The sequence below is a fragment of the Natrix helvetica genome (genome assembly GCF_964273705.1).
Source record: "Natrix helvetica genome assembly, chromosome: 1".
Taxonomy (NCBI): Eukaryota; Metazoa; Chordata; class Lepidosauria; order Squamata; family Natricidae; genus Natrix; species Natrix helvetica.
The window spans coordinates 324,095,192-324,120,217 of NC_138548.1; the positions used below are offsets into that span (position 1 = coordinate 324,095,192).

Consider the following 25,026-nt stretch of genomic DNA (forward strand, 5'->3'; position numbering starts at 1 on the left):
ACAACATGCTCTAAAGGGAGACAACCCAGAAACTTCAGATGGTACTAAATGAAGCAGCAAGATTAGGATTAGACAGTCTCACAAATAGAAAGAAACCTGTATTAAAATCACTGCATTATTTGCCAATATGGTTCCAGACCAAATTCAAAGTCCTGGTCTTCTATCTACGTATATACTACTAAAATTCTCATTGTGCTTACCTGTTTAACTATTTGTAGCCCAACTTAGCCCAAACTGTACATTATAATGAAACAATGTTTGGTGCAAAGTATCTAAAATCTTCTAAGAAATGTGTAAAAAAATCAGGCACCCATTACTCTAGCTAGAGTCTAGCATATTAAAGTCTCCAGAAAATTCAGATCAGTTTTATTCACAAAGTTGTTCCCATAGCAATGTTTCTGCAATCAGGTGAAGTTGTTCTTTACTAAACTGAAGTTCTCATCTTTAATTTTCAAAGCAAAGTAATAGAATACCATTCAGGAAAATTTAATGATCACTCTGGTCACGTCAGACTGCACTTCCAATAGAATAGAATAGAATAGAATAGAGTAGAGTAGAGTAGAGTAGAGTAGAGTAGAATTGAATTGAATTATTTATTGGCCAAGTGAGATTAGACACACAAGGAATTTGTCTCTGGTGCATAAGCTCTCATTGTACATACAAGCAGCAAGTGATAAATCATGATAACAATTAGTCTCTTAAATATGAAATGTAAGGTAAATCACAGAGAATAATAAAAAGCAATAAAACTATTAGAGAGCATTTCGTGGATAACCTAATGATTTCCAAGAATTTTAAGCTCCAAAAAGCTCTGCACAGGAATACATCAAGTAACCCCTTACCAGAATATTTGTCTGTTTAATCAAATCCTTCTGGAAATAGCCTACTGAAAGTTCCCTCCACCTGGTGAGACAGCAGGCCTTTTCTGTAATAGCCTCCATCCTATAAATATAAAAATACTTTCCCACCAGAAGTATTTGCAGCCCCAGCTTCAGTGGTGGGATCCTGCCAGTTTAACAGTGATTTCATATTTTGCTGCGTGCACATACACAGTTTTACCAAAATGTACCTTCCAAATTACTTCTTGGGGAGTAACACAGCTGAGGCATGACAATCCACTCTGCTGCACTAATCAGCTGAGAGGATATAGGTAAGTAAAGCGCAAGAGCAGATGGGTGGGCCAACCTGATTGTTGGAGCGAACCTGTTCACTCTTAGCTGATCATCGGAGCTACTGGTTCGCCCGAACCAGTCTGAACTGGCTGAATCTCACCCCTACCCAGCTTGTTTCAATTCTACCAAGACAATTTTATTTCAATATACTCTTGATCTCAGCTAATTGCTGTAGAACAGATCAATACACTCTTGATCTCAGCTAATTGCTGTAGAACAGATCTCTCTCTCTCTCTCTCTCTCTCTCTCTCTCTCTCTCTCTCTCTCTCTCTCTCTCTCTCTCTCTCCCCTTCCTCCCTCTCTCTCTGTGTCTGTGTACAATGTGTCTACAGTGTCAGGGTTCTGAATAATACATCTGACAAAAGCAGAAATCCGAGGCAGGTAGACTCCTCAAAGAATATGTTTAGTAGATACATCATACCAGCACAGCTACTGAAAACCAAGTCTAAAAGTTCCTGTGGTTTTTCCCTTAATTAAAAGAACAATTATTTATCTCCCCAGATGTCACCAATCACATTGTCAGATGAAAGTAGCCAGGAGGCTGCTTGGTCACTTCTCTCCTCCTTCACTTGCCACCTATTGGGATGACCTTGGTACCCACAAGGTCATCCCACCAGTTTTGACTGGTACCCAGTCTATCTATTTCTACCCTCCCTTCCCCTTTTCAAAGATCGTGGCAACTATGAGGCAAGAAAAGATGGCTTCTGCCAGGTTCACTTCAGAGTTGGCCTACAGTTTGTGTATATTTATATTTTATGTGACATTGTTCTACTTTACTTATTTATTTATTAGGCTTTTGCTTTACTTTTGTTGATGTTATGTTGACCAGGGTGGAATATAGGTACGTTTGAATGAACAAACAAATGAGGACTCTGTAGCTGTCAGTTACTATACAGCAGAGCCATGGAGTAATGTGGCTCCAGTATCCAATGGCTGTGAGTGCATAAAGCAGAATCCCTCTGCAATCCATTTTAAAGCAACTGCATCTTTTTGGGTGACAAAATACCTAAAGGTTGCATGAATCCAGGAAACAGTGCAGTTGCTTTGATGTGCCATGGAAAAACGGGGCACAGCTCAAAATATATAGTTGATTGAATATAATTTAATTTTGCCATTTTATGGAAACTTTTGTAAAGGTTTTCAGATGGCCCTCAGGTCTCATTGGGAACCTTGGTTGGACATCTCCCATATCATGGGAAGCCAACTGCTGGCATTGGAAGTGGTTTTCAGATGATTTCCCAGAGAACACTGTATGATGTTATAACTCTTGATATGCAGAACCTTTGGACTATGAAATATTTTTATCTAGAAACAACTATTCCGGATAGTCAAAATGTGAAACAATAGATTTGCATTTCAAGAGTTTTGTCCTGAGGTTGGAATAAAGCACAGTATTTATTGTAACCATGAAACAAATGGAAGCATTTCCAAGCATGATAATTGGGCTCTTTTTGTGGTTTGTGATTGTTTTCCTTTCCTTTTTTTTTTTTACTCCGCATAGCTAGTACACTGGTAGTTAGATGGCTTGAGGAATATATTTTTACCCACCCACCCCCCAATGTTTGGTCTGGGAAGTAATCATATTTAATGATTGCAGAATTATCCTAAAGCAGAAATAAGATATCTAACCTGTCAACATAGATGAATTGCAATCAGTTGCCCTGTCATATGCAAACAGATCTTCTTTCTGAGAAATACAGGAAACTCCATACAGCCGAGATAGTGATGCTGTTATTCGTTCTGTTGAACCTCTGAAATGGCACAACACAAGTCATCCACTGGTTCTGGTTTTCAATTTTTATTTGGAGTTTGGATAGAGTTGGATGTTGAATAGTGTTATGGATGCAACTGTAGGCTCATTATCTCATGCTAGAAACTATATGGCATCTGTTACCTTTTCCCTTTAATAAGAGATATATCCTGCAGTTTCTCATTACACAGCAACACCACCCAAGTGACAGATGCAAATATGTGTTGTGTTACAAGAGACAACGCATTCTCAGATGTGTTGAACTTAAAGCCAAAGTTTTCTTGTATTTGCCATAAATAAATGAGCTCAGTGCACAAAGATACACATCTTTGTGAAGATAAAATCTTGACTTAGTTTGTCTGAAAGCATCAAAGCACAGGGCTAGAGTTGGTACTTGTATCTATATTCTGCAAAAACAGACAGCAGGCGTTTGGATTCATAAGTCCCCAAATTAAAAGCAAAGAAGAAAAACATTTTCTTCAAAGTGACAAGTTGAGACAAACTTGGCATCAATTTCAGTTTGACTGAAACAACACAAGAATCACCCATAAGAAAACAAACCTCTTTTTTGAGAGGAAGGCATGGCCATAACATCTCTCAGTCTTACAGTACATCATTTAGTCTTTACAGAATATTTCTTGATTAAATTAAGTTTACAGCTCAGATAATTAAGATCATGGCTACTTAAGCAGATGAGACAATGAAGAAATCAGATAGCCATTGCTGCTGCTTTTTGACAAAAAACCTTGACATAAGAGAATAATTACATTCTAAAAGAGTATAATAATTAAGTTGGTCAGGCTTTTTATATTTTTGGTTGAACTGCTTTGGCCAAGGACATATGCAATGTCACATAAATATATTCTAATGTAAGCAGTACATCTTTCATGTGAAGATTGTGGTGTTAATGTGACAGCAAATCCAAAGGTGGCATGCTTAGTATTCTCTTTCAGGTGGAAGAAGTTAAGAAGGCAAAAAAAGGCAAAAAACAAAAGGTAATGTATGACAAAGGAAGCAGTGAGAGATTGCTGGTTGCAGATCAGACAGGAATAAGTGTGACTCCTTGTAAAAAAGAATACGTGGGCACAAAAGAATGGATAAAACAAAAATGGAAAAGCTCAAAGAAGGAGTTTCATATAAGGCATCTATTTCAAAGCCTAATGTGGACCAGAAGAAGTGAAGGATTAGTTGGAATCTTTCCCTCCCTCAAAAATAGAAGTGTGATGTGACAAAATGAGAAAATTCAGTTCAAACTTGAATAAAAAAAAAAGGCCAATTACTATATCACAAGAGAAGTTCTATGTGGGTTTTATGCAGTGGTGGGTTTCAAATTTTTTAGAACCTATTCTGTAGGTGTGGCCTGTTTTGTGGGAGTGGCTTGGTGGTTGTGTGACTGGGTGGGCATGGCCAACTTGGAAAATGTGGTGAAACTCACTTAGTAACCAAAATTTTGGGCTCAATTGTGGTCGTAAGTTCTCTTTCTTTCTTTCCTTCGTTTGTTCCTTCCTTCCTTTTGTTTCTCTCTCCTTTTTCCTTCCTTCCTTTCTTTCATCTCCCACTTTCCCTTTTTGCTTTCTTTCTTTTTTCTTCCTTCCTTCCTTTCTTTCTCTTTCCTTCTTTCTATTTTTCTTTCTCTTTTTCTTTCTCTTTTTCTTTCTCTTTTTCTTTCTGTCTTTCTCTCTCTTTTTTCTCTACCTCTCCGTCCTTTCCTTCCTTCCTTCCTTTCTTGTGTGTATATCTCCCACTCCCTTCCTTCCTTTCTCTCTTTCTCTCTCTCCCCTCTCTCTCTCACACAAACACATCCCTTCCAATTATATTCCTAGATATATTCTATGAACTAAAACCGGTGCCCGATAAATGCTATGATCATGGCATTCTCTGTCCTACAAGCCAATTCAGAGAGCTCACAATTCAGCCACTTACCGCTCTGGCGGTTAACTGAATATGGTTAGTCGTCCTGTTATCACTTGGCCTTGGTTCCCGCCTTTTTAGCAGAGCGTCAGAGAGGGCTTTTTTTCCCTTTTGCCGAAGCCAGTTTTCTCTGCCTCTCAGCAGGTGACCTGGTGGGTATCTGAAGGTGTTGGACATGCCACAGAAGGCATGTATGTCATACACAAACACACACACACACCGCTTGCCACAATGCAAGGCACATGTGTAACGGGGACTGGATCAGCTGGGAGCTGGCAAAGAAGCCTCTATTTCTCCTCTGCCACAGCTTGCAGGGATGATGGCCGGCGCTCGTTCCCTCGCTGCTTTCCCAGCCAGTCACCCAGTGTGCCGCGGCAGTGGAGAAATAGAGGCTCCTTTTTTACCAGCTTCCCAGCTGATCCAGTCTCCCTTACACATGTGAAGGGTGTGTGTGTGTGTGCGTGCGTGCGTGTGTGTGTGACACAGAGAGAGAGGGGAGGGAGAGAGAGAGAGGGAGAGGGAGGGAGAGAGACCTGGTTTCCAATGGGGGGGGGAGAAAATGCATGGATTTCTCTCCCCCCCCCATTGGAAACCAGGCAGCTATGAAAGAGAAGGGATCTCGCACCACATGGGCTATCCCCCAACAGCCGAATCCTCCTCTCCTGTTCCTTCTTCAACTGTTGGGGGATAGCCCATGTGGTGCGAGATCCCTTCTCTTTCACAGCTGCCTGGTTTCCAATGGAGGGGGGAGAGAAATGCATGCATTTTCTCCCCCCCATTGGAAACCAGGTCTCTCTCCCTCCCTCTTTCTCTTTCTCTCTCTCCCCCCTCTCTCTCTCCCTGGTGTGCACTGCCCCCTTCTCTTTGACAGCTGCCTAGTTTCCAATAGGGGGAAGAGAAATCCGTGCGTTTTCCTCTCTCTCTAGCGCATGGGTTTCTCCTCCCCGATTGGAAACCAGGACACTGTCAAAGAGAAGGGAGTGTGCACCACATGGGCTATCCCCCAACAGCCGAATCCTCCCCTCCTGTTCCTTCTTCAATTGTTGGGGGATAGCCCACGTGGTGCACACTGCTCCCTTCTCTTTGATAGCTGCCTGGTTTCCAATGGGGAGGAGAGAAATCCATGCGTTTTTCCTCTCTCTCTAATGCATGGATTTCTCCCCCCCAATTGGAAATGAAGCGGCTTTCAAAGCAAGGGAGCGCGCCCCACATGGCTTGTTCAAACAGAAGAATTAACTGGAGGGGAGTTTGACTGTTTAAAAAGTCCCACGTGGAACTCCTTGTCAGGGGAAGATATTTCACCCTGAACTAGATGAGGTCTTAGATCGCGGCTTTTCCAAACAGCATTATCTTTAAGGTGCGAAAAAAGAAATAAAATCCGGGAAAACATATTCTAATTAAAAACAAGCTTTAATACAAAAATAAGAAATAAAGAAATAAAACAAATCTATCTAATTGTTACATTTTGGCAGAAGCAATTTGTCTACCAGCTTCCTGGCAGACGGACAAAGATCAAAAGGGAAGAAGTCTCTGGAATGTGTGAAGAGCAGGCGCAGTACATCATTACTGATAAGACCTTATGACCTGCGCAGTAACTCTTTCAGTTCAGCTATTCAGTTCAGGCTAGCAAACAATTTAACGCAGTGACACTCCTCTCCTGTGTCTTCTTTTTCTCCTTGAACAACAACACAGGGAGCACTGCCTTGTCTTTCACAGCCCCCTCATTTCCAATTGGAAGGGATCCATGGAGAGGGACAGAAAAGGTGGATTTCTTCCTCACCCCAATTGGAAACGAGGCTGCTGTCAAAGCAAGGGGCCACCCCGCCACCCTGTGCTTTGCTGGGCAAGTCTTGGGAGGTGCTTTGCTGGCGGCCAGGCCATGCCACGCAAGCTACTGCCGCCCCGCTGCCCTGTGCTTTGCTGGGCAAGTCCGAGGACCTTGCAAAGACCTTGCAAGGTCCCCAAACTTGCCAAAGATGCCAGCCATGCCAATAATCTCGTGCCACCATCCCCACCCCTGCGCCCATACTTGCTTGTGGCCAGGCATCTTAGGCAAGTCCGGGGACAGGTGGGGGGAGCAAGCGAGCAGCGACCGGAGGGGTGGGGGGAGCGAGCGACAGGGCTGGTGCCAGTTCCCAAGGTCCAGAAATTATTTCTGGGTCCGGTCACCAACCGGTTCGCGCGGACCGCTGATGTCCGGCAGAATCCCACCACTGGTTTTATGTCAAGTTCTAAGCATCGATGATGAGAAGATATGTAAAGAGAAATTGAAGTAGCTGTATACATTTAGTTTGGAGTAGAGAAGACTGAAGGATGATTCAGTCACATTCCTCAAATACCCAAAGGCTCTGAATGAAGTTGCAAACTGCCAACCATAATTCTAGCATGTAAGATAAAAATAACAGGATTCAGACTCCAATTGTAAAAAGAACAGCACTAGCAATAACACTTAGACTTATATACCACTTCACGGTGTTTTACAGCCCTCTCTAAGTGGTTTACAGAGTCAGCATATTGCCCCCAACAATTTGGATCCTCATTCTACACATCTTGGAAGGATGGAAGGCTTGAGCCTGGTGAGATTGATCTGCCAAATTGCAGTCAGCCGACAGTCAGCAGAAGTAGACTGCAGTACTGCACTCTAACCACTGTGCCACCGTGATTCATATACCATGAACAGGTCATTAATAAGTCTGATAATTAAAAAAAACAGAAGATTTGTCTTCACTAAACAAGTAGAGGCTCGAAGAGCAACCTTCATCTGGATTCCTACCCTTACAGTAACAGATTGAACATGATGGCTTGGGATGGTTCTTTTCCATTAGATATTCCCTTAGAACAGGCAAGATAACAACAACACTACATTGACACATTTAATTGTGCACAATTAAAATGGATGATTTGTGAATAAAATGAAAGCTATTTAACAGCAGAGTAAAACTGAATTGCCATTTCAAAATAGTAGAGGAAGGAATTGATTACGATGAGGACAAACAGGAAACAGAGAACATGTTCTTGTCAATGATCTGCCCAATTCCTGAGGATAATAATGCAGCACACAATACAGTACACTGATACATTTAGATGAGAACTGTGCTTTTTACTAAATATTAATATTTAGCATTTGTACAATTTTTGATATTGCTAATATGATTCACAACACCAGTTTAACTAAGGGATTTGCCAGCCAGGCAGCAATACTGAACAGACTTCAAGTTACAATGAGTTGCCACTTTAGTATCAAAAATCTGATCTTGGGGCCAGTTTTGCAAACATGAGGACATACCAGATGAGTGGTAGATTTTGAGTGCTTATCATGGGACATAAGATGCTATTCCATCTGACTAAGCAGGGCTCTCTTTATGTTTTGCTGAATAGAATTTTAAAAAATGAAAATAGGGTAAGAAATTGGCTGGGAAACAGAATCCTAAGATGTGCATGAAAAGTCATTCAAATGACATGTAGAGATAGATAGATGATAGACAGACAGATGATAGATTATTTATATTTTAATACATAAAATCCTGAAAATGGAGATAAAAATGAAACCAGAACTTTTCATTTTTGGTGTAATGGAAAGAGAACTGGAGAAAAAAACTGTAACTTTACTATATATGTTGACAGCAGCAAGACCATTGTACGCACAAAAATGGAAGGACACTTTGATTCCTAGCATGGATGAATGGTTGCAGAAGTTGATGGAGTTGGCTGAAATGGCAAAACTGACAACTTTGATTAAAGAAAAGAACGTAAGTATTTTTGTTTCCACATGGAAACTGCTTCTGAACTTTGTGCTTGGGGTGGAAAAGAAGGAAACTCTGACTTTGGGTTTTTACAGATTAGATTGATAGATCTTTATAGAAATGACTTGTTCATACTATTATGGAAAAGCAGAAAGGTGTAATTTGGTGTTAATGCCTTATTTTACTGCAACACAGAGAGCTGGAACTCAATGCTTCTTTTCCTCCCCCCCCCCCCCCCGGCTATCTTTCCACACTTCTCTTCCTCCTTTCCTCTCCCCCATCACTGATCTTCTATTTACTTTTGTGTTTTATAAAACTCTGTAACTTAATAAAATTATTTTTTTTAAAAAGAGATAGTCATTTACTTATCTAACATTTTGGGGTAACCAGCTTACAGGAGACATTCTTTCTACAGCACTCAGCTTTTAAACAAATCTATCTAGTTTTTTCCTTTAAATAAAATGGCCAGCCTTAAGCAGTTTTACAATGTTTGGTACTAGCACAAATCTAACACCAGAGTTACAATGAATAATGGGTTTTAATTTTAATAAAAGGGAACCAAGTGAATTGTTGCAGATTTTTTTTTAAAAAAAACTGATATAAGAGTTCTAATTCCATACAAAAGCTAGCAATCAATAATCAGCACACAAACAAATGAAAAACAATCCATAAAACCAAAGAACTGGACAAAAAGCATGGAAAACTAAACCATGGTATAGCTGCTCTGCCAACTATTCTATGGGGGCTTTTTGGGGGGGGGTTGCCTGAGTTTGGGGCAGAAGCCTTGATTTATTGGCCAAGCCAGTAAACCCGTTTCTGTAATTTCCTACCATTCTGAGAACATGCAACTATTAACTGACTAGCTAATTCTCATTGGAAGAAGATTTATAGAAATATTGAACTTCATAGAACTATAGAAACCTAGTCACTAGTTAATCTGCGGCTTGTATTTCATTAGAGAATCATTTTAGTTGGTGAACCTAGTTGGCATTAGTCACAGTTTTAAGAAGAACTTTTAAAAAGAATTTTTGTAAGATATGTTAGTTTTCTTCAGTGAGCTGTAAGGAAAGCACTTCTCTTTTTCATTAAATGCTGTTATTGGGGGTGTTCTATAAGTCCCAATATAGAATTCAGAAGTATTTTTCAGTGCCAGAGGTGGTTGTCTATGGTTAAGGTATTCCTGGCATCAGTCTAACCGTATTATCAGTACCTAATTATCAGTTAAATAATAATTGGAAAGTAAAAGGAAATAGAAAATTGGTCTGTCTCCTTAGAAAGAAGTTAACAAAGAAACTGAGACTCAGTCCATTTTTCTTTTAAATGGGTCGATAAGAGGAAAAACTGAGAAGTTCAAAGCTGTATATATTGGATGTCTGCACTGAGGATTTACTATAGAAAAGCTTGTCAAATTATATATGTTTATAATCAGACATGGTATTCAGCCGGTTCTGACCAGTTCACCCGAACCAGTAGTGGAAATCACAGGTGGGGCTGCCATGGCTCTGTGCAACTCTGTAAACCACTTAGAGAGGGCTGTAAAACACTGTGAAGTGGTATATAAGTTTAAGTGCTATTGCCAGTGCTATTGATTTATTGAAATACCTCTTATACTTAGGAAGTGTGTGCAGAGGTGTGTGTGCTTACATTCATTAGGCTTGTTTATCAGAAAACACAACAGTTTAGTCAATCCTTAATTAAAAAATCTTGTTTGGAATTTAATCTCAAATATACAGCCTGAAAGCAACTAAAGAAATAAGCAAAATGTAAACTAGATTGTTTCATATTTTTTGTGGTGCAAATGTTCATATTTTCATTAAGATTAGTATATTTTTTACTACAATATATCTTCCATAATAATCATTGATTGTGAACTTTCCCTAATGCATTTTTGAAGCATCTGGGGATGTTGTGTAAATACTTGCACATCCTTGTGTGGAAGTAGGAGATGAATGTTGTTAGAAATGTAAGCTAACAGTTGGGTTAGCAATATATAAACCAGGATGGTAGTACTGTAGCTTTAAGTACTGCTGTAATGTGATTGGTTGCTGTTACCTCAAGCAGCCATAAGAGGGAGCCACATTGACTGTTAGCTCTCTGTTTGTTAGATGCTGATCGGTGTATTGTGAGGTACTGTGTTTTTGCTACAATACAATACAATAGTAGAGTTGGAAGGGACCTTTGAGGTCTTCTAGTCCAACCCCTGCCTAGGCAGGAAACCCTATACCGTTTCAGACAGATGGCTATCCAACATCTTCTTAAAGACTTCCAGTGTTGGGGCATTTACAACTTCTGGAGGCAAGCTGTTCCACTGATTAATTGTTCTAACTGTTCCACTGCTGTCCCACTGATTAATTGTTCTAACTGTTAGAACTGTTGTTCTAACTGCTACTGTTAGCCTAAACTGATAATTTGATATTGGACTGTGTTCGAAGGATGATTCTTTAACTGAAAACATTGATAACTGACTGACTGAACCGTGTATGACTTGGACTGTAAATTGAACTCTGAATACCTCTATATTTTCACATAGTAAACTACTATATTTTATACTATTCAGTGTCCCTGTATGCTGGTTTGTGCATATTCTTGCATACCACTCTCATTACGCTTCTCTGCACACTAGCTCTCCTAACGGAGAGCTTACTTACTTAACAAATGACATATTTTTTAACAATACAAGTATAATACAGGCCTACTGAATCCCATAACAAAATACATTGTTTTTCGGAGTGGGATATGGACGGGAGGAGGATGTTGAAGCTCTGAAAGTCAATTGCATTTTAGTTTGCATATCGTAACTGCAGATTTGGGAAGATTGAATTAAAATGTGAACTGAATGAGTTAGGATTTCATTCCCTTTTTTTTTACACTCAACTTTGATAAGGTCATATCATATGAAAATCTTAAATAAAACATTTTTGTGTGAACATGTATTAGCCATCAAATCCAATCTGCTATTTAGTCAAGTGTTTGTGAAATGCCGTTAGTGTATAACTCCCCCTCCCCAAATAAAGAAAAGATAAAAATCCTTACTTTCCAAGGGCAAAACATTCCAGCTGAACGGATGTGCCTTTTGCTGCCTGTATAGTCTCTGGAAAACGCACTTCAATTTTTGGCTCATATTCCCCCATCACACCTGCTGAATACCAAAACAGCTTGTAGTTGAGTTGTGCTTCAAACCCACTACTACAAAATAGCAGCATTAAAAAAAAAACCTGTGGACTAATTTGTTCCCATGGAAACTAAAAAGTATCTTCAGTGAAGCCAAAAGTGAGCCACTATGGAGAACTTCATCTTTAGTACAATGACTAATATGAATTCTACAAATCAAATCTCAATGGTGAGCTTCCCTTGACCTCTCAATCCAAATTATCAAATGGGGTCAAGCCTTGGAAATTACCAGAACACACAATGTAAAGAAACCCCCCCAAAATATCATGCTGAGTGCTTTGCTGTCTTAAATTTGAAAGAAGTCTGAGTTAAATATACTGATTGGTGTTCACAGGAAGTGAAGTGAAGCAACTCTCATAATAAGCCTGGTATAGAAACATATTTGGAGACGCAAATGGTTAGGACAGGGCTGTCAAACTCATGGCCCATGGGTCAGATGTGTCATGCACAGGTCACACCCATGCCCTGTTTACCGAAGGGGAAAAAGTCATGATACATCAAATTCATGTTGTCCTGTAACAATGTTGTGATGACACAAGTTTGACACCCATGGGTTATGAGAAAGATGTTTTTTAGTATGAATTCAAGCTGATATAGTCATAGGTAATCATAAATAAATTTGCATGTGCTAGTCTGTCAAGGATGAAACAAATTTATTTATGATTATTAGAATGTTAAGAAACTGTCAGGGACACCATATTGAAATGGGTGCCATAATGACAAAGCCATTCCCAAAATGGGATACAACCAAGTCAAATATACTTAATGTCAATTTTAACTAATTAATTGATATACAGTAATTCATCAAAGCAGGCATAGACCTTTAAAATAATTAGATTTCTTCCTAGCACCCATTTCGTTCATAATTCTACTAATAAATTTACCTTCTCCTCGTGGCTGTAAAATAAATTTATTACCTGTCCCCCATCTATTAGCAAATGAGTTTTCATGAACTACAATAGCTTACATTAAATTAAATTTACAAATTGATTGCCCAATACAGTGTCTATCACCTTTATAATGAATTTTACAATTGATTTCCAAAACCCAATCCAAGAGTGGTCTAAGACATTTCAGAGAAAAAATGGGTTGTCATAATAAAATGGGCTAATGAAAGCATGCAAATAGGAATTTCTTCATTGTTCTGGCCAAAGCATCAAAAAGAGACATATAGTCAGGGCTACATATCCCAAACTTTTCTCTTTCCTCTAAGTATATATGTTACTGTGAAAGTCCGAAATCTGGTGAATGTCGACATTCACCGGTGAATGTCGACATTCACATAGTCGCTTGGTGTATGTCCTTATCCTCTCGACACCCTTACCCTAATACCCTTACCCTAATACCTCGGCTCCTCACTTCCTTTTAAGCGTCTTCTATTCGCGGGCTTTTTTTTTTAAACCTGCGATCCTGCGCGGTTAGAACGAGTAGTTTCCAGGATCCTCTCGACACCCTTACCCTAATACCCTTACCCTAATACCTCGGCTCCTCACTTCCTTTTAAGTGTCTTCTATTCGTGGGCTTTTTTTTTAAACCTGCGATCCTGCGCAGTTAGAACGAGTAGTTTCCAGGACCGCGAATTGAAAAGCCAAAGAAAAGCGTTACGCTGAGATTTCGGACTTTCACAGTAACAAACTGTCACCGTGAAAGACCGAAATTGGTATGTGTCGACATTTACCGGTGAATGTCGACATTCACCAATTTCGGTCTTTCACGGTGACATATACATAGTCCCAGTTCTCCTGTCTGATGTTAAAGATACACCTATTCTTTCTAATGAAAGAGATGATAATTGTCTTGTCAATGCTGCTGAAAACACAACTGTTTTATTTGCACTGCCTTTTTTATCACATTACATAAAAAACATCATTGAAAATCTGGCTGTCAACAAAGACAAGTTCATTGAGACTCTGTACAGAAGATATGAAGTGCAGGCTGCCTCAGCCTCCCTCCTGCACACATGGTCCCATTCCCCACCTAGGATTTCCTGGGTCCCTATCCTAAACGAAGATTAATCAAATGTGACCCCGCTTAGTTTTCTTGGTATCAGCCATGGCCTTCTAAGCGCTACGTTCAATATCGTATCACAAAATAATAATTTTTAAAAATACATCTGCTTTTTCTCTCTGTCTCTTTCAGCAGCACAATTCTTAACAAGGCGCTGGCCACGACTCAGTTTCCAGGGTCCTTTCACGAGTGATCTGGCAGGGAAACGGTAGCTGCCAGTCTGAAAAGTCCATCGCACTTTCCGCTTTCGCGAGCAACTTCCCGTAAACCCGCCATTGCTCAGTGCGAGGAAGGGAGCCGCTCGTGCATGCACATTCGCCATGGAACCATGAGCTCCGGCGTCAGAACCCAACAGAAGGCGGGGAATGGGACCACGTGTGCAGGAGGGAGGCTGAGGCTATAGGAGCCTCCTGCACCTCCCTCTGTCCTGCACACGTGGTCCTATTCCACCCCTTCCTGAGTCAACATGAAGGGGACCGCGAGCCGCACGTCCCTGGTCAGAAATATATTTCCACTGTTTTACTGTTTACTGTTTTGATCAACTCTGAACTATCCAGAAAACCTATTATTCTTATTGGTTATTGGATTGCAATAGCAGTAGTGAAGACAACAACAACAATAATGTTTTCCCCTCAAGATATGGACTAGCATTTTAATAAATCTGAGTTGGGATTCCCCTTGACAAGGCACATTGTTTCACAGAGGCAACATAATATTCCTCATTAAAGTAAAAAGATTTACTCCAATAGTGATTTGACAAAAACCTGAAGCCTCGACCAGTAGTTCTAGCAGGTGGAGGAAGGTTCTGCATATCTTATTGGAATTATTGGAGGCTATTGAAATTGCTGGAGGAGACAGCAGATCATCAGAAGAGGGGAAACAAGCAAGGTAGGGCAAAGTGAGATTGCTGCATTGCTTATATTTTTTTGAAACAGAGAAATATATGGAGTGATTCAGACAAATGCCCATTAAATTGGATCATTTCACAATCTAACTCTTTAATGGAGGAGTTTTGGCATCTTCTCCCAACAGATTTACAGATTTATTTGGAAGAACAAATGGCAATATGAAGTCACTTGTGAAGTGCATTCATCTACCATATATATACATATATGTATGTTTTCATAGATTTTCATGGGTGTAGATATGCTGGTTTTGTTGTATTCGGGTCTTTTCCCGTGTAAGATTGAGATTGTCTTGGCAATGTTTCAGCGAGGTCTCACTCACCATCTTCAGGCTGGTGTTTTTGGCTTGAAGTGTGATCGGAGCTGCCGTCTTTCTGTAAATCTTGGTGGGGGGGTTATGGAGTGCTGGCTTTGTTTCAGTAAGTGGAATGATTGGTTATGTGGTTGTATCATGATTGGTAGATTGGTGCTGATTGGTGCTGGCTGTGTGTGCATTGTTGTTTTGCATTGTTAACGGCCTGGGTGGTGGGTGGGGCTCGTTTGTTGACTAGGGCTGGTTTCCAGATGTTTGGTAGGTAGGAAGTATCATCACGTTTATTCATGTTGTGGGGGTATTTCTCTATTTTTATAGCTTCCATAATTATTCTCTTGTTCAAATGTTCTGTTTTGGAGATTAACCTGGTTCCTTCAAAATTGATTTCATGTCCTGTAGCTTTAAGGTGCTGGAAAAGGAAGGCCGTTTTTTTTTCTTTTTTTCTTGTTGCGTTCTTGTGTTCTGTAATGCATGCATTTACTCTCCTGTTTGCTTGTCCTATGTATGTTGTAGGGCAGATTTTGCATGGTATTTCGTAGACTCCTTGGTTTTCTAGCTGCATCTTGTCTTTGGGGTTTCTTATGATGTTGGCTATTTTTGGTCAGTGGTGAAGGCTGTCTTGATATTGTGCTTTTTGCTGATTTTTGCTGATTTTATCTGTGGTGCCTTTGATGTAAGGGAGGAGGGTGATGCCGTTGTCCTGTTCTGTGTCTTGGTTTCTGGGGGGAGTCTCCCTTTGGATTAGGTTGGTAATTGTTTTTCTTTGGAATCCGCTGGAGATTAATACATTTATGAGTGTGTGTAATTCAGTTTTCAGGTGTCGGCTAGGCGTTTGGTTCTGGAGATGAGGGTCTTGGCTACAGAGTTGATCTGTGCAGGGTGATGATGGGATTGTGCATTTAAGTAGCGGTTGGTGTGTGTTTTTTTTCTGACAGATGTCCTTTTTTCTTAGATTCCAGAACCTACCAGAAACAGAAAATGAAGACCTTAAGGATATCACGAGTGCAATATTAGCAGACTATATTAAGAAAGACAAAAATCAGCTGTGGTGGGATATGGATCTAGTCTATAGGGTAAATTCAGCATATGCTAGAAGTCATAATGTTCCAAGGGAGGTATATGTTAAATTTCTCAGGAGGACCACAAGGGATGAGGTACTTGGGATCCAAAGGAGAGACCATTGAAATATAAAGATGAAAAAATCACCATTCTTAAGCAGATTCCAAAAAAGATAAGAGATAAAAGGAGGAAGTATTCCTCCTTATCAAAGAAATTATATAATAAAGGAGTCTGGTTTAAATGGTTATTGCCAGAAGGAATGTTGATCTTTTGGGAGGGAAATAGGATTAGAATCAATACAGTGCAGGAGGCGGAAGCCTTCACCAAAAAGAATTCTCTCCTCCTAGAGGACGAACATAGTGAAGGTGGTTGGAGGGGCAGCATGGTACAGGATAAGAAGGGGGGGCTGAAGGCTCCTCTGGAGACAGGGAGGAAGAAGCAATATCGAAAAGGCTCAGATCACAAAAATAAAAATATTTGAAATAAATAGCAATTGGTGATACTCTAGAAAGTGACAAAGGAAAATGAATGAACACATGGTTAACATTATAGAATAAGATCTATTTTTTGCTTATCTTTTGTATTTGTTTTTAAGATTGTAAAAACTGTGAGTGCTGGATGGGTTACTAACACTAAGTGTGGGAGCTGCCAAAAATTTGTGTATACCCATTTACCTTTCCCCATATATGTGTAAAAACCAATAAAAATTAAAAAAAAGAATTAATGTAAATAACATTAGGATTATATTTTAAAAAACAACAACCAAAACTTACCATCACTCCGAAGCACAAGTGGTGTGGGTGGCCCCTGAACATTTTATTTTGATTCTCTGTTTGATACTACACAAGTGTAGATACCCACATCAGATGCTTCCACTTTGGCAATATATAGATTTTCTGTTTCTTGAGAGACAAACCGACGATCATCTTCCTGAACATATAAAGGATTATTGTTGAACATCCAAGCGAATGATAAATCTGGAAAATATCAAATGCTTATTGCATATATTTTCCTAACAAAATTAGGAGAGTTAACATGTTTAGAACATGAAATATTTTTAATTTATTGAGCACGTTTGCTTTGATTTTGATTAAGTGAAATAATGCATATCAGAAAATATTGGATATATATGTGTTATGTGTTTTTGTTTTTAATGCAGACATCCTTTTCCTTCATTTTTTAATCCTGATGTGATTACAATAGAATAGTGCCTATTTAAAAGCCAATATACCAAATGGTCTAATATAAAATAAAATAAAACCTATCACTATAAAACTATCACTTTGTCAGTTATGATAAGAAGGGATCAGAATGAACAAATAAATTCATTACCACTACTGAGCTACCGGAACTGGGCTGCAGAAGCGGTAGGTGAGCGCATGTGTGTGCATAGCTCCTCTTGCACAAGCAGCAGACGAGCACATATTTGTACTCAGCTCCATTTGTGCAAGTGGCAGGTGCATGGGCCCTCCACTTATGCAAATGGAGCTGCTCACACTCGCCTGCTGCTCCTGCTCTCCCACTGCTCACACCCAATCATGCTCCCCCACCACTTGTGCATAATCATTCCCTCCCTCCCCGCTGTCCACAAAACTACAAAGATTACATCACAGAGACTTTGATGCTTTGGAATTCAACTTGTAACCTTTCAACCATCATAGATCTCAATCCTGGCTGTCAACTTGAAAGCAATTCCTGCATAAATTTTCACACTTCAGACTGCATGTGATCCAGTATAACAGGCTCAGTCCTATGGGCCAATGTTGGGATCAGACTGACAGCAGACGAAAAGAAAGATCTGTGTTTTGATCTTCACTGCTTTGCTTCTTCAGTTCCTTGTTTGGATAAGATCCTGGGATCATCAAAATAATGTGATCATATAAGACAGATTGACATGCTTTCCAAAGTTTGTTGGCAATTCTGAATAACAACTACTTTAGAATTAAGTTTAAGGAAAAGCAAACTTGTCTTAATTTATTTTAAATTTTGTCTTTGGAAAGCTAGGAGTGATTTATTTTAATGAATCAAAGATTTTAAAAAAGTGGCATCTGAAGATGGCAATCTTTCTCACTCTTGGCTTGGATGAAGAAATTAGTACAAGTTGTCAGCAAAGCAAAACCTTAAAACTGAACCAGTATATTTATTTGGTTGATTTCTATCCTGACTTTTCTCTAACAGCTCAAGAAAATAGCCCCCATTCCTTCAATTTTCCTATAAATACAATCTTGTACTGAGTGGTAATAACTCAACTAGCCCAAAGTCACCCACTGATTTTCCATGTTTAGGGTGGAATAAACAAAATTTCTGGACAGCTCCTTCCATTTCACAACCAATTTATGCATGATAGCTATTTAGTAAGTTTGTTCTTAAACATGGGTTTGTACTTTTGGGAAAAGCAGTAAACCCATGTTCAAGAAGCAACTGACAATCATGGAGGGAGATTGAACCAAGAAAAAGCATAAAGAATACTTTTCTTTCCAAATTTCACTCATACCCTCTCACTGTCAAGCTTAGTCAGTTGCTATGTGGGCTTACAGATTTGATGGATATGAGAAAACCCTGGTTTCAAAAATGGACTCTTCCACTGCCCACAGATGGCTCTGGTAAGTAGTACACAGCCTGCAAAGCAGGGGTGGTACATTTGCACAAACCTACAGTGGCCAATAAGTGATGGTCTGGTCCCAGCACTGAGAGATCATCTTAGTGTAATGTTGACCAAAGCTCATGGAGGAAGACTGTTGTGGCTTGTTGCCTGATTAAAAAGAAAAGTCAATTTTAGAGTCAAAAGTCACTTGAAGCTGCCTCAGGTATAGGCATAGTAACACGAGAAGAACCAGTTGTATGTAATGGCACTGGACTGGGAGCTAAAAGGATCATGAGTTCTGTTCCCGTCTCATGCACAAAATCCATCTAGGTGACTTTCCACACTTCCAGCTCTGCTCTGCTCTGTTCTATTCCATTCTATTCTCATGTGAACCCAAAGAAAGAGGCAATGGCAAACCACTTCCAAATTTCTTGCAAGGAAACATCTTCATCTGGTTGCCATGACTGAAGATTGACTGAAAGGCACACCAAAACAAAACAAAACAAAAAATCCAGGCTATGGTGGAGGAGTGCGGAGGTAGGCAGTTTGTGTTATGTAAGTGAGTAGAGATACCAAGTATGTTTTCCAAGTTAATCAGCAAGAGCTTTGGCATGAGGAGAGGCAGTAAAATCCCATGCAGAAAACAGTGTGCATGGTTAATACTTAATGCCAGCATGAGTGAAACTGTGAGTCATAGTTGGACATGCATTTTCCTGTACTGGCTAAAGCTTCTAATTTTCCCCTTGGGTTTGTTCCCTGTTTTTAACTGATTATTTTGTTTTGTCCTGGACTAGGACTCTGCAGAAGAAACCAAAACACTATCATTTCTCAAGTGATGAAATTCTGAGGATGGGAAATGGGTGCCCCTTGGCAGCCCTTAAACAGCATGCCATGGATCAGGAGAGCTGATTAGATCTGGCTGCTTTGTCTAAACCTGGATTCATGGCTAGCTGCTTTCCTGTTTTTTAAGCCAGGGAGATAGTTAAGCCAATGCACAGTTTCTAAATTCAGAAAAGTCCAAAAGTTAATGCCTTTACAAAAATTGCTCTTAAAGGGAAATTTCAGGATACTCAATTCAAACAAACATAGTGGATTCATTGTCTAAACTGATCTCAATCTCTGTCAAAGTCCTTTTTCTCCAAGTTCTTTGATAACTCTATCCAAACATTCAGCAAAAATAAGTTATCACTGCTTAGTCACTATATTAGTATAAAATGAATCTTCATTGCTGATCTTATCCTTCCAGTCTTACCTCTTTGTTTCAAGTCACCACAGTCACCCAATTTCCTTCTAAAATTTTGCTTTTAAAGCAAAAACAAAACCCAATAACCTCAACAGATTGTGGGTGCCTTGAGGCTGCCCTCGAAGGATTTCAGAATATGGGGAAAACTAACTTTAAAACCAATATAATTAAGAACAACTTAAGTGTGTTTCACTCTGCTGGGACTGTAATGAGTGCATAGAAACAGAGTAGAAAAGAAGCATTGGCAGAGTAGGTGCCAGTGGAGAAAAGACAAACATGGATAGTCTCAATAAACCTTGCTACTCAGTTGAAATCCCTGTGCACAAGATAGTCCCATATTTGTTCAGTAGACATCTGCAGATAGAAATGTATATGTGTTGACTCCAACATGAGCAAGAACTCTGCCTCATCATGGTTCTTTATACATGCAGAAACTAATGCACCTTCAATGCTGTGACCAAAGACACTTTTTGTTAGGTTAATAGATTTCCTATGGATGCCAACATTGTCAGAGCAACATTGCATGGTGTTAGGAAAATTCAGATGGTGAACATTTCCAGATATTCCCATGGTTAGTGTAAGAAAAAAAACAGACATTTGGGGGGACTTGTTTTGTTTCCAGATAAGTATATGTAAGAATTTTATTTAAATTTGCTTATTTTATTTTATTTTATTATTTTGTTTTATTTTATTTATTTTATATTATTATTATTATTATTATTATTATTATTATTATTATTATTATTATTATTATTATTATTATTATTATTATTATTTAATATGCCACCTATCTCACTGCTGAGTGACTCACTACCACAGTCTCCAATCTTTATGGCTCCACGGACTGGCAATGGTGGTAGTGGCGGCAGTGTTACCAGTCCATGGCCCAGGGTTGGTGGAGCCTGCCTGACTACACTCCTTCTCCTAGGCATTATCAGTGATGCTCTGAATTTTGCTATGCTGTTTAGAGTTAACATATCACCATATTGGTGCTGTAACCAGAAGGACATTAAACCAGCACTGATAGACATAAAGTCAACCCGAAAGCTGACCGAAGCCATCTTGGAGCTTCAGTGTTGTCACACTGGAGCTGAGGGATAGGAAGAGGGGATCTGACATAATTGGGACTTTGTAGTCAAAATAAAATACTTTCTCTTGGGAACCAAGGACATTCTCACACCTTGTCGGAGGAAGCAGGAGTGATGTCACCAGGCAACCAGATGGAGCGGTGATTGGACCATGTGACTGATTGTTTTGAGAAAGTGACAAACTTTTACTTTTACTTAGGTTAAAACTGTGGGAGTCGGTTTTCACCACAACTGTGCCAATATGATATATCCAATAAAGCTGTTCTTTGAGGAATCTACCTGCCTTGGGGTTTTGCTTGCTATGGGTCTATTACTTGGAACCCTGACACATGAACTACAAAAGTAACCATTGAGCTGACATCTATTCCGCTCAATGTTTCCTTTAGAATGGATCCCAGATTTTTTTTTTTTGGGGGGGGGTGTATTATGCACTCTGTCATTCTGATGTTTTGACAACCATCCAACATTTATGCTAACTTTTTTGTGGATCTCTCTCCTTCTCACCCAAAATAGCTATTTCCTGTAGGTGCTGGTACTTCATCTGCTTCCTGATTTCCCTGCTGCTCTAATCTGTGTGACTTTCTGCCTTTCTACTTTGTGGCTTCTCACCTTCTGTCACAATTTTCTTTATGGCTGCCTGGAATTTGACAGCTGATGGTGGAGCTCTCTCTATCATGCTCCAGCAGTGGCAAGAGTGGCATGGAAATTAATTTTTTTTTCAAATAAAGCACAGTAAATCAGAAGTTTTGGAATTTAGCAGTTTAGCATTTCTTAATTAAATGTATAATTCATGAGTTTAAAACTTTCTGCCAACAGATTCATTTCCAAATGTTGCTTCTTTTCTTCACCCTAAAATTCCTTGCCATCCTCAATGCCATCTTACAAATATTATTTATGTTTTCAGTTGCAAAACCCATGGGATGCTTATGACTCTGTAAACAGCAGTACTGAGGAACTTTTTGCTGACTTCCTATAATATTATGTGGCTATAATTAGAAACAGCAAGTCATTTGGGATCTATCAAAAATGTTTTCCTTTTGAAAATATTTATCTCTCCCTCTCTCTCTCTCTCTCTCTCTCTCTCTCTCTCTCTCTCTCTCTCTCTCTCTCTCTCTCTCTCTCTCTCTCTCCCCGCATAAATCAGTTAATCCAAGTTTTGCAATAGGAGGTGAAATCATAACTGCAGTATTTTGGCAGAGACATGTGCCTGACATTCAAAGCATGGCTTCGCTAAAGCACAAGTGGAAAACTGAGCAAACAACCAGGAAGAGCAAACAAGAATTTGGCAAGGGAATTAGAAAAGGCAGAACAGATAGGAGAAACAAGAGGGGGAAAAGACTGACATTCCCTGCTTCTGATGATGATGCTATTCATTCAGTTGTGTCCGAATCTTGGTGATTCTATGACTGCTAATAGCTAATAGTTTCCTGAGTGATGTTAATTTGTTTTCTGGATGATTGCCCACTGTATAAGATAGGAGCATTGCTCTTGCTAACCTAGCTGAGACACACAAGAGACCTAGTTTCACTGGAGCAAACAGAGGATCAAAGGGGCAGGCACTCTTTCTTCTTCACCTTTTTTCAGTCCAGGTTAGTGTTCACCCAGAGAGGCAGCTTGTAGACTATAGCAAGTAAACAGGGAAGATTTGTATGGAGGTTTAGTTAGGGGGTATGGCAAAGAAAGCTTCAGGTAATTTGGACAGGGAAGGGTGCATCACTGTGACTTACAGAGCGTATGAACTTGAAAAGGACCTAAACTATGCTTACTGCAAGTACAAACATACTTCTTTCCTGGGGAGAAAGTGCAGGGACTTTAATTTTTTTAAAATTATTTACTATAATTTTTATAAATAACTCAAGGCAGCAAACATACATCCTCCTATTTTCCCACAAAAACAACAACAACCGTGCACAGTGATTTGGGCTGAGGGAAAGTGATTGACCCAAAGTCACCCAGATGACTTTTATGCCAATGGGGAGACTAGAATTCACAGTCTACTGGTTTGTAGCCTCCTATCCAGAGATGGGCTTCAAAAATTTTAGCAAGGGGTTCTCTACCCGGTTGCTGGGTGGATGTGGCCATGGTGGGCATGGCCTAGTCAGCCTCCTGCACCACAGTGGAGGGGGGGATTTTTGTCTTCCTCGGGCTCCAGAGGCTTTTTGTGACCCTCCGGGAGCCTCCCTGGGCTCCGGAAGCCCTTTGGAGGTTGGAAATGGGACCATTTCTGGCCTTCCCAAACTTCCAGTAGACCCATTTTTCACTCTCCCTGAGACTCTGTGCGTGCTCTGCACTTACCTGCATCCAAAACAGGCCACATGGGGACTCGGAGAGGGGAAGGGGCAGGGCTCAGACAGGAGTGGGATTTGAGGGTTCTCTGAACTGCACAGCTAGATTCCTGGTGAACCCCCAGCAGCCCAGCCCCGTGAGTCTTATCTTAACCACTAGACCACTTGAAGACAGTGTTGCTAACCTGAAATGCATCAATGAATTTCTCCAGTACAGGAAGAGAAATGAAGAAAACACCAAAGAACAGGGGAAGGAATAAACCCCAATACACAGAAGGCTATAGCTCCCCTGGTCAAAAGCAAAGCAAAACACAAACCAAAAAGACAGGAAGCACTCAATACCAGTAGATTTTAGCAACTGGTATCACTTTTTTCTTTTCTTTAGAGGATAGTCAGCTACTACCTTTGAACTAGGTTTTTCAAACTAAGCATAAACCTCAATGGTCCCTAAAAGACTAAAGACAAAAGAAGGAGGAGGGTTGGTTCACTTGAATGCAACAAATTTTCTATCACTACAGTTTCCCTCTTGATCTGGAAATCTGGGTTTTCTTTTTTAATTAACAGGCACCATGGCTTGAAAAACTGAGAACATACAGTAGGTAGCACTTCGTTATCGGGATTTCACAGGTCAAAACCTATTAAGCAAAAGGCATTATTTTGAAAGATTTGAATTTTACTTAAACTATGTTATCTTAGGTTAAGGCAGTGCTTCTCAAATAGTGGGGCGGGCCCCCCAGGGGGGGCGCGAGGCTCCATAAAGGGGGGCTCAGCTCAAATTATTTTATATATTTTTGTTTTGCAGGTTAAAGTTTTTTTTTAATATTGTGTTCCTTTAAATCCTGTGCTCCTTTAAATCTTTTCTGCTACATTTAATAAAGCTATTCTTTGTTGTAAATTGATCCACATTTCTTTCTTTTTTTATTCTCTTATACGTTAATAAGGATACAGTGTTATGCAGAGGTGTACTTATAACAATTTTATAGACATGATACTATTTACGGGGCGCGCGAAATGTTTTCTTCTTCCTAGGGGGGGCATGACAGAAAATAATTGAGAAGCACTGGGTTAAGGACTCAGGAAAAAAATGCAATATATCTTTAAAAAAAATGGGGGGAAATTGGCAGGTACCGTTTCAATCTCATCAAGAGGGTATTAAACTAGAATATAGATAGAATAATGGAATTTGAAGGGACCTTGGAGGTCTTCTAGTCAAGCAGGAGACCCTTTATCATTCCAGACAAAGTCTTCAGTGATGGAACACTCACAACTTCTGAAAGCAAGTTATTCCATTGTTTAATTGTTGTTAAACCATTAGGAAATTTCTCCTTAGTTCTAAGTTGGTTGCTTCTCTCCTTGGTTAGTTTCCAACTATTGTTCCTTGTCTTGCCTATTGATGCTTTGGAAAATAATTATTTGACCCCCCTCATCTTGGAGAGAAACTAGGAGAAAAAAAAGGTGGGAGCAAAACTTCAGAACTGGACAGACATATAAGGAAATAGAAAAAGAGAAGTTAGGACTATGGATTAAAAATCAGAGTTTTGTAGGACATAACAGAGATACAAGTAGTGTCTGCACACTCAGAACTCAGATGTTGCTGGGTTGTTTTTTTCTTTTACTAAGGCACAAAATTCAGGTAAAATATCTTTTTTCTTAACTGAAGGTATTAGAGAAGATGTTATCAATTGTTTTCTTTAGTCTGTATTAGGTTTTTATCTTTATATTTGTAAACTTTAATAACATTATTAAAGAGCATGAAGCACCTTATAGATTTCTTCTGAACTGATAGAATGTACTG

General features: G+C 39.6%; 1 pseudogene across 1 annotated transcript in view; it reads right to left on the reverse strand.

Moving 5' to 3' along the window:
- LOC309399653 (contactin-6-like) overlaps nucleotides 1-25,026 on the reverse strand; it is a 163,131-nt pseudogene that overhangs the window by 92,579 nt on the left and 45,526 nt on the right. The window contains exons 3-5 of the transcript in view: nucleotides 20,670-20,850; nucleotides 16,805-17,008; nucleotides 11,610-11,712 (exon numbers count right to left, since the gene is read on the reverse strand). The product of the transcript in view is annotated as a contactin-6-like (transcript). The remainder of the gene's footprint in view (nucleotides 1-11,609; nucleotides 11,713-16,804; nucleotides 17,009-20,669; nucleotides 20,851-25,026) is intronic.